The following is a 10,632-nucleotide window of genomic DNA, read 5'->3' on the forward strand; positions in this document are numbered from 1 at the left end:
ATTTGATAGCTTTTATTTTTATAGCTTTCAGTTTAGATTTGTGAAGGCGGTTGCTTTAAATTGTGAGTCAACGATTTGTTTATGTAGAGATAAGTAATTCCTTGCTGCTGCAGGGCTTTTTACATTCTCCAAGTTGCTAATGGAATGAAATGCACTTATTTTTAAACTCTTTTTTTTTGTACTCTTTGAATAATTGTTTTATTGAAAGAATATCTTTTTGTTAATAAATTCCCATAAAAAAATAAAGTTTGTTGAACAACAAAATTTTTTTGGCACATGCAGATTAAAAGGATTCTAATTTGTCTTCTTTTCTACTGCCTGTGAAGAAAAGCCTGAGTTTATGGAATGTTTTAATTCCGTTTCTTGTAGACATATATAATTTCGTTACATTAGCTATGTACAATTATTATTTTAATGTTTGCTTTTGATTTATTTTGATAGCATGATCTAGATAATTTTTTAAATCTATATCTTGAACTAAAGGCACAACAAGGAAAATGATTAAAAATCACATATTTAAAAATGATGTATAAAATTGTATACTCAAAATTGTTTTGATCATTATTAAATAAAGTAGTAAAATTATGAATAATAATAATAATAATCAATGTTTCTCATGGGATTGTATGCGTATAAATTAGTGACAAAAATGGATCGGAATACGCAAAAATATATATTATTAATGAGACCAGATTTTCGACCCTCCTTCTCACCTTTTGATTGTCAAAAATTCTAACTTGTAGAAAAAATTTGCCAGTGAAATTACGGTTTTGTGATTGATTTCGTGGCCAAAAATATTGTTTGCTTAGATAAATTAGCATGTTTAAGATTAGTCTCTGAAGCCATTATAATTGCACCATAGTATTTGAAAATCTGATCAGTAAATAAAAAGTTTCTAAGGGTATTCTTTTTTTCTGTTTTACGTGCACTGTACGCATTAAAAATTTTTTTCATTTAAAATAAAATAAATGAATAATAAATAAAAAAATGAAAATAAATAAAATAAATGAAATAATGCTTAAAATAAATGAATAATTGAAATCAGAAAAATAGTTTCAATAATTATTTGGCAAATATATATTTACATTAAAAAAACTATCTTATTTTATTTAAATTTCTTAAATTTCTGTTTATTAAGTGACTCTTGCATGTTTAAAAAAAATTAAAAAAGGAACTGTGTATATTTTGATCCTTAGGTGTTCGTATGTTAAAGATTAATCGTTTGTCCTTGCCAAAACTATTGCGGGAATTATACCATCCCTTTTTCACTGTAACCCTGATTGATAAAGTCAGTTCCATCATATATTAGCTTCAACTGTATCGCAATATGTTATTTATTCCTAACATTTAGGATTTGAAGGCTAACCTTAAAATAACTTTACTGCCCATACTAGTTCTAAGGTCGAACCTTACGAAACACCAAGGATTCATTCATAGTTTCCTAACTTTCTTCTCAATGTAATTAATAATGGAAAAAATCATGTCTTGTCTATGAGATGATACTACCCACTATATTCTATTTGTTGCGACACGCGGATAAAAAAAAAGCTACCAAGATGTTGGAATTAAAACAGAGGATATATATTAACTGCTACGATAACCTGTATAAATTGGTGTTGTTGCAATATTGAATGTATTTTGTTTGAAGGTTATCCACAATGGAAATTTCCCGTTATCTTAGTTATTGCAAAAATATAGTTCTACAAGTTTTTTTTTGATAATAACAATAAATAAATATATAAATTAAAAAAGACGCATGAGGAAAATAGAATAATGCGGATCAGGCTATTTTCTAACGGAAATGGACTATTTCTCGAACGTCAAAGGTCATTCTTCATGTTCCTTGAAATAAATTGTACTAAATTTATATACGAAAAGTTTAAACTTTTATTTAAAGTCCTGTAAAAATATGTACTAATTATCAAAAATCAAACTTTACATTCACATTCTAAAAAATATACGAATTAAATTAAATTTTCAAATTTTTCCGTCAAAGTTTATTAAAAAAATATGCTCAAATTAGCGCAATCTTCACTTAAAAAAATATTCCTACTGGCAAAAATTAAATGCTTATTTAAAGTAAATAAAATCATTATATTTTTATTAGCATTATTCTGATTTTACATACATAATCGAAAAATAAATAACAACCATACGATTCAAAACTACACTGTGATCAAACATCCCATATTAACCCTATAACAATTTATTGAAAATGCACATTAACATTTCAATAAATGCTCTAAAACAAAACAAATAAATTTATATATTTTCATCCACATTTAGCTGCTAAAAATATTTTTTTTATGAGATAAAAATATAACATATTGCAAAGTCATTTAAAGCTAAATTTGATAACTTAAAATACAAATACTGTATAAATATCATTAAAAAGTATAATTACTAGAGTTAAAGTTTTTATAAAAACCAATAAAATGATAAAAACAAATCTTAGAAACGAAATTGTCTATCATTTCTAATTTTCTAATAACAGCGACTGAAGCTTTTTCATCATAGGTCCAAAGCTTAAATTTTTTTTAAAGTAAATTTCCAAACGAATCTCTAATTAATTTTAAACATTAAAAGTAAATGAAAATTGAAAAATCAAAGTTTTATTTTCTGAAGATTCATTGACGAAAGAGTAATTTAAAATTAATTACTTGTGGCATGCTATATTTAGAAATTAAAGAGGCGAATGAACTCTTATTGTTTATGCAAGAGAGCATTTTTGCAATTCAATTACAGTAGATAATTTCAATAATGTTTTGTATTGAAATGATGTAAATTATTGAGCTAATAATGATGAAGTAAAAAAAAATTGAATCAAAACATTATGCTATTTAGAATAAAACGTAATATTATCTAAATTGTTGTAAACAAAAAGAAAAATAAATTTTCAAAAAGTTTAAAAGTTATCAAACATCTTGACAAAATGCAATCGTTGTTATAATAATAATGGAGCATTTTTATATTCTGAGTAAACTAAATTTGTAAAAATTTTGTTAATTTACGAATTAAATTTTTGTTTTGAAATTTCAAACTTTCCAAAAAACAAAATTAACCAATTTAATCTATTTTTATTCCAGTCCTTTATTAACTAACTTTTATTAACTAACGTCTTTAAAGTTTAATTTGATTTACTTATATTTATTTATTTCTGCTGTATTCCATTTTAGAACATCGGGCTTTAAGCCATAGAATCAAATCGACCCAAGAGAGGAGACAAAATAAATGAATAAAAACATATCTCAATCAAACAAAGAATTTTGGGTGTATAGGTTTAATCCTAATTACTTTAATAAAATACCTAAAATATTAAATTATATTTACATGCATGAAAGGAATATTTAAGTTCAAGTTTGTTTTGGTTAGAGAAACTATTAGTTTTTGCCTTTGTTGCTTTTATTAATAAAAAAACTAATTTTTTTGTGCTTCAATGGCACTTCTTCGCGGAATACTAATTATCTAATTTTTTTTATTACAGAGCAAATTAGGTTTGTTTTTATGAGTTGGGAATTGAATGGCTGGAAGTAATATAATGCAGAATAAAGCGCTGCGTAAGAGAAAAATTATAGGCCTAGTAAGGATTAAGAAAAAAAAAAATTATTTTTCTTTTATTTTTACTTAGAGAAACTGCATTTGATACTAAACTCTACACACGACAAAATGGCGGAAGAGTGATATAAATTTTCGGCCAGGCTATCTGAGATTGCAAAATTCTTCACAAAGAATTCTTATCATGTGTAATTAAAAATATAACTTTAAGTAAATGCTAAATTTATTCATGGCACTAGATATATCTATTGATACTATATGAGGAAAGTTTCTGACATATCTAGAACGACAAATCTTTGCAGGAAATATATTAATTTTCCTTATAGTCCCGTGTCTTAGGGGTATTCCCAACCACCTGCGGAACAACGGTATAAAATTGATATAGGTTTATCCTAAGTGTAGCATTTCAACTTATAACTAGACTTAAAGATAAAGTGTATTGGGTTTTGATGACCACCCTTAAAAACGCCAAGGACACTTTGGATCACGTGATAGACTCGGTTGACAAATGTTCTTCTAGTGGAACACAAAATTAACGAAATAAAAAAAGGTATCGTTGCACCATACTCTTGATTTTTTTTCCCTTCATGATTGATATTTCATACAAGTTTTGATTGTGAATACTACTTGGATAAGTAAAGCGGGTTAATAGATATTTTAAAGCCTGGCGTTAGAGAAAATGTGATGAAGCCGTTGCTTACTAGCCTCCTGGTGAAGATGCCCATTAAAATTCTGTTTACAAGAATAAATGATAAATGATTAGTTGTTTTTCATAGAATCTCATTTCTTTTTAGTTCCGTTAATATTTGAAGGATATCGAAGGTCAATTCAATACCCTTCATTAATAAGGTGACCACACGTCCCGATTTTGGCGGGACTGTCCCGCTTTTTGGTGGATTGTCCCGCGTCCCGCCGATTTTTAAAAATGTCCCGCTTTTTAGAAAATATCTGCATTTCTTATTTTAAATGTACTGTAAAAATATATTCCTATTATTTATTAAGTATTATGGTGAATATAAAGAAATAAAAAATACATAAAAAACACATAAAATGCGTGCAGAGTAAACTAAATTAGGCAATGTACCAAGTTAGATTTACTCGGTGGTGTGCGATCATTGTCTTTACGTCTCGGCTTAATTCAGATAAGTGCGGACTGCCGTTAGACAGTGCGGTTTGTTGTTTTCAATTTGACGTTCGGTTTGACTCATTATTTGATTGACAAAGGTTGAGCAATAGTCGCCACAAAGTAACGGTCAATAAGGTAAAATTTAATACTCTTTTTTAGCCTTTGTAATAATTTTTTTATTTATTTCTAGTATTTACCCACAAAATAAAAGATGAGTAAAAAAAGAGGATGCAAATTTAATGAAGAGCTAAGCAGAGAATTTCCATTTATTAAAAGTACCAAAATAGACTATATGGTACGGTGTGATAAACGCAATGCTGAATTTTCGGTCTCACATGGTGGAAAAAACGATATTACTAAACATCTAGCGACAAAGAGGCACAAAAGATTTTTTAATAATGCCGCTTCCTCATCTAAAATGGAACAGTTTTTTCGCAGTGCTAGCTTTAGCAACACGGAAAAACAGCTAGCATTAGCGGAAGGGCTATTTGCTTTCCGCACCATAAACCACAATCAAAGTTTCAGATCAATGGATTGTACGTCGCAAGTGATCAAAACATTATACGACAAAAAATATGCATGTGCAAGGACAAAAACCGAAGCAATTATTTGTAATGTTTTTTCACCATATTCGTTTTCACAATTGCAAAAAGAATTAGAAAAATGCGCATTTATATCCATATATTTTGATGCTTCCAACCGCAAAGATTTAAAATTAATCCCACAGGTGTTAGATTTTTCGATCCAGAAACAGGAATTAAAATTAGAATATTAGATTTTGTTTCATTGCCTGATGAAACTTCACAAATAATTTTTGATTTAATAAGTACTATTTTAAAAAATAATAATTTAAACAATAAAATTATTGCCCATTGTGCTGATAACACTAACGTAAATTTTGGTGGAAAAGCTAGAAGAGGCATCAATAACGTTTTCACGAAACTTAACGAACATTTGAAGCAAAAAAATATTTTAGTAGGTTGTGCAGAGCACATTCTATACCTATACTATTCAAACAGCATCTGACTTACTTCCAGTTGATGTTGAAAATATTTTTGCAAACATTTATTCGTATATTTTTATATATATATTGTGCGTGTTGAAAGTTTGACTAAATTGTAATTCTCATTTCATCCCATTTGTCCCGCTTTGTCTCAATAAAAATGTGGTCACTTTATTCATTAATGAAGATGACTTTAGAAAAAAAAATGCAGTCAAATCCACTTTAGTCTGATGTCGGATTTTTCAAGTGTACTGTCTTCTAGAGCAGTAGTCTCTAATCCTCGGGCTACGGAACGGTACCGGTCAGAGGATAAAATTGTACTGGATCACTCGAAGAACATTAAATTATTTCCATTTTATTTTTTCACTCTCTGTGTTCTATCTCTTAAAGCAGTGTCTTTCGGTGTATTTCTCTCGGGTTTGTACGACTTTCCATTGGCGAGATTTTAATTGGGAGCTGAGAGACATCATTTAAAGTCGTACTAATACCACGCATGACATTTTAGTTTAAAGGGTTCGTACGACTTTCCATTGGCGAGATTTTAATTGGGAGCTGAGAGACATCATTTAAAGTCGTACTAATACCACGCATGACATTTTAGTTTAAAGACAATTAAATTAAAAGTATTAAATTAAAATTATTAAATTAAAGCAATCTAAAATATAATCAATCAATATCCGCTCTTTCTGGTCAGTGGGCTGCAGTAAAATCATCAAATGTTGACCGGTCCGTGACGATAAAAAAGTTGGGGAACACTTAAAGTATTTATAAAAATTCTTCAACTGCATTCATAATTTCTAAAAGTTAGCCTTAAAAGTCTGCTCAACTTGCTAAATATAGCAGTAAAGTAGTTTGTAGAAGTGCCTTATTTAATTCCGAAATAAAAATGTTTAAGATTTGTATTATTTAGGACACTTAAACTAAGGCACATCCACCACAGCTTGTTGTATCCCTAGTGGCTTGGCTATGGAGTTCAATATTCTTCAATTTTGAGGCCAACTACTTGATAGCGAGCATTACGCATAGGACGTCTTTATTTTCTTGACTTGCCGGTATCCATCGATCTCTTAGTAGGCTTTATCTAGCCTCCGGGAACTGAACTTGATTATACATAATGATAGTTCATTACCTTATCCATTGTGCCATAAGGGCTCTTGTTGCTGACAAATATTGTAGCTTCATTTTTTATTTTTGATATGTATTTGCACTTTCTGTAAACTTTCAACATTGTTATAACACATATTATCATAAATTTAAAAATTAGTTATCTCTGATTCAGGATAACTAGACCCTGTTACGATATCGAAATAATAATTCCTATTTAAAATTATAAAACGAGTATAATAATCTGCGAAATGTTTTTTCGGATAGTTTTTTTCAACTGAAATTCTGTTAGGTGTAAACTTATGATGGGCTGTAAATACTATCTATAATACTATTTTAGAATCAAAATTTGTTTGTAATGTATATATATATATATATATATATTGCTTTTTTGAAATTAAATTAACATATTCCCTAGAATTGACCTTAAAATGTAGTAAATATCTTTAAATCCCTGCTCTAATTTGTATGTTTGTTACCGCTAATTGCTGAGTTTTTTTTTTCAGTTTGATTTATAGTCCAGTTCTTTTTTATTGTATTTGTTTGAATTGTCTTATTAAAACGTGAGCAAAGCATTACTCAGATAAAACAATATTGTTTTTAAGAGAGAAAGTTATACTCGTTTAGATCTTCTTAATGTTTCTGCTATCATGTAAGTCATGGAAAGTGTTTGGTAGAAGTCATGGAAAATCATTCAAAGTCATGGATTTAAAAACTCTAGATTTAGTAGATACCCTAGTAACTCCTCTGCCCTGGTTTTAGGTCAATAATTCTCCTTTTAAGACCGCATTTTCGTTGTGTATTATTATATCTGGATTTCTTGATTATAACGATAATAAAAACGGTTTTATTTTATGCAACTTTCAAATTAAAAAACCTGTGTGTTTTTTAAACTTCTTCAATAAAAGATTGAAATAAAAAATGTAAAAATTCTTCTTATTATTCATTACATATTTTTTGTTTCTGAGAAAATGCTTTTGAATTTTGTTTCGAAACATGGTCACTAGGAAAGTACACAGAAAAAAAAATTTAATACTGGTAAAATTACCATACTGCATTGTAATATCATTTCTGGTAAAATAAATCTTAGTTATAAAATATTCTGTTTTAGAAAGCCAGAATATTTGGTATTTAAATCATTCATTTGGTAATTTTTTCTGTTCGCATGGTAACTATTTACAGGAAATTCTGGTTTTTAAAATTTTAGTTTTTATTACCACACTTTCAGTAAAAAAGGCAAAACTAGAAAATAAATTTAGCCGAATAAATGGATTTTATGCCATGCTTTAAAGTATCATGACAAAATTACCAAATTTTATAGCATATTATAAAACCACATACAATTGTTAAATTTATCAAAATCCTTTGTTAAAAATTACCGAGCTTTTTTATGTTCCCATAGAGCAGTGTTTCCCAAACTTATGACATTTGTGTACCCTTTCTAAATTTTTTGTAACGCTGTGTACCACTAATAAAGAAATTAATGTATTTTTTAAAATATGTTTATTTAGAATGGATAATACAATTAAAAATCACAACTGGCTGTTGACACCACTAATTATTAACTGTTAACTCTGCGAACAATAGAAAAATACGTAATCGTAAATTTTCATGACTAGCTTTGTTTTTAAATAAACATTTTTGAAATTTTCGTTGGTTACGAGATATTTCGCATAAGAACGCGTACCCCTGCTAAACTATTCCCGTACCCCTGGGGGTACGCGTACCACACTTTGGGAAACACTGCCATAGAGCCAGAAACACAGTAAATTTTACCATATTCTGATAGTCGGTACCTTACTTTTTCTTCCTCAGTGAAGAATTACCTCCTATATTGATCTCTGTACAAATATTAAATTTGTCTGAAAATTTCTTCCCTTAATGAATAATTTTAAAATTTTGTTGCTGATGGTGAGTCGAACAGGTTTTTGAGAATTCTTTTTTACAACAGTAGATTATTAGCTGATTTACAACCCATCGTATTTTGCGTGCAATATAAAACTTACTTTATCAAAACATTTGTCTAGTTGTATTTTTTGAAAGCCGTAGATTGTGGAGTTGCTGAAAAAGACAAGATAGTGTGACAGCTTTATATCTGGGATACGTATTTATCGTATCTTCTCAGCTAACATGCGATATCGTAGGAAATTTTCCATTTTGTATATACCATATCTTTAAATCACTTAACAGCCTTCCTATTCATAATTTGATTACTTTACCTCAGTGATGAGCGTTTTTCAATATACAAATGATAATATTGTTTTTTTAATCACAGATTAACTGTCTCTTTTATTAGTGATAAGTTACAGTATTATTGCAAGACCGAATGCATTACTTTTTATATGGTGATGATTGCAATGCGTTTTGTAGTGCTTTAGATTGTGAACTTTTAATCACAAGACTAAATACACTGTAAAAATTCCTGCTCAAATTACGGTATAAAGTACCGGCACTTTGATGCATCATTCGTAAAATCCATTTTTAAAATAAAATACTATACCTTCATTTTTGCAGTAACATTTATTTAATTAGAGTGATTCATTGATTTTAAGATAAGTATTATAGTAATAATTGTGGTGTATCATATTTTGTGCACAGTCGCATGTTCCGATAAAATGAATTTTATGGTCAGAAGTACCGGCACCCTTCTGCCTCTCTAGATTTAAAATGTAGCTTTATTTTATCAATATAAGAAGGGAAAAAAATAAACTTAAATAAACTATAAAAGAGAAAACATAATTAAGAATAAGGAACATCATGTAAAAAAGTACAAAATTTTATTTTTCATAATAATTTAAAACATTTACAAAATATGAATAAATAATGATTTTTCATTGTTGATTTTCATGTTTTGGAAAAAGGGAAAGAGATAACAGTTTTTGTATTGTTCAAAGAAATTTTTATGATTTATATGAACACAATCAAGTGAAGAAATCTAAAAGACTTTTACCATAACATAATACCCAATATCTATTAAAATAAATATTAGTAGAAATGACATAATATGCATGGTAGAAACGAAAAATGCTGGGAATTGTTAAGTGTTTCTTAATTTATATAATATCACAAAACATTTTTTCTCTGTTACTAAAACTTTATTCAAACTAAAAAAAAAATCATGTGTCTACTGAGTCTGATTTTTTAAAATTTCTATACATTAAACTTCCGAACTGTTTTTCAATGCAAGTTATACATTCTAGATTTTGTGCATATTTAAATATTAAAAATTTAAACATGGTAGTTCTTTTAACAATGGAGAATTGTTTCAAAACCTTTAAACATTACTTATTTATTTATTTTGCAAGCAAGCAACATTTACCCGTGATAATTTTCTCTTAGAAATAATTAATATAATTCATTTCATAAAAAGTTAACTTAAAAATATCATTTCCCTGTATGCATTCAATTTTATGACGTAACAGCTGAATTTTTATTCTGCCTCTGTTTTTTTTTATAATTTCTCCTTCAATTTAAGCAAAAAAAAATTTTTTTTTTTAAAGATACTTTAGTCATTTGGTATTCAAAAAAATATGTGTTTAATATTTGATATCTTCATTAGCCTTTTTGCAAAAACTTCATGATTATATTTTCTTTTTTAAAATTTTCTACCCAGAAATTTTTTTTATCATGAAATCGGAGCTTGCGTTAAATACATAAAATCTGTTATCAAATATAAATCTGAATCTATATATCTTAACGATGTCTGTTATTTTTTTAAGATCAATGTTATTGAGAAATTACTTTTTAAAAAATCTATATTTTACAATATTAAACTTTTTTTGTAACATTTCGTAAAACAAACTGCTGTTGCATAGTATTTTTTGAATCAAATGAAATTGGAATT

Source organism: Parasteatoda tepidariorum, chromosome 6, assembly GCF_043381705.1.
Source record: "Parasteatoda tepidariorum isolate YZ-2023 chromosome 6, CAS_Ptep_4.0, whole genome shotgun sequence".
Taxonomy (NCBI): domain Eukaryota; kingdom Metazoa; phylum Arthropoda; class Arachnida; order Araneae; family Theridiidae; genus Parasteatoda; species Parasteatoda tepidariorum.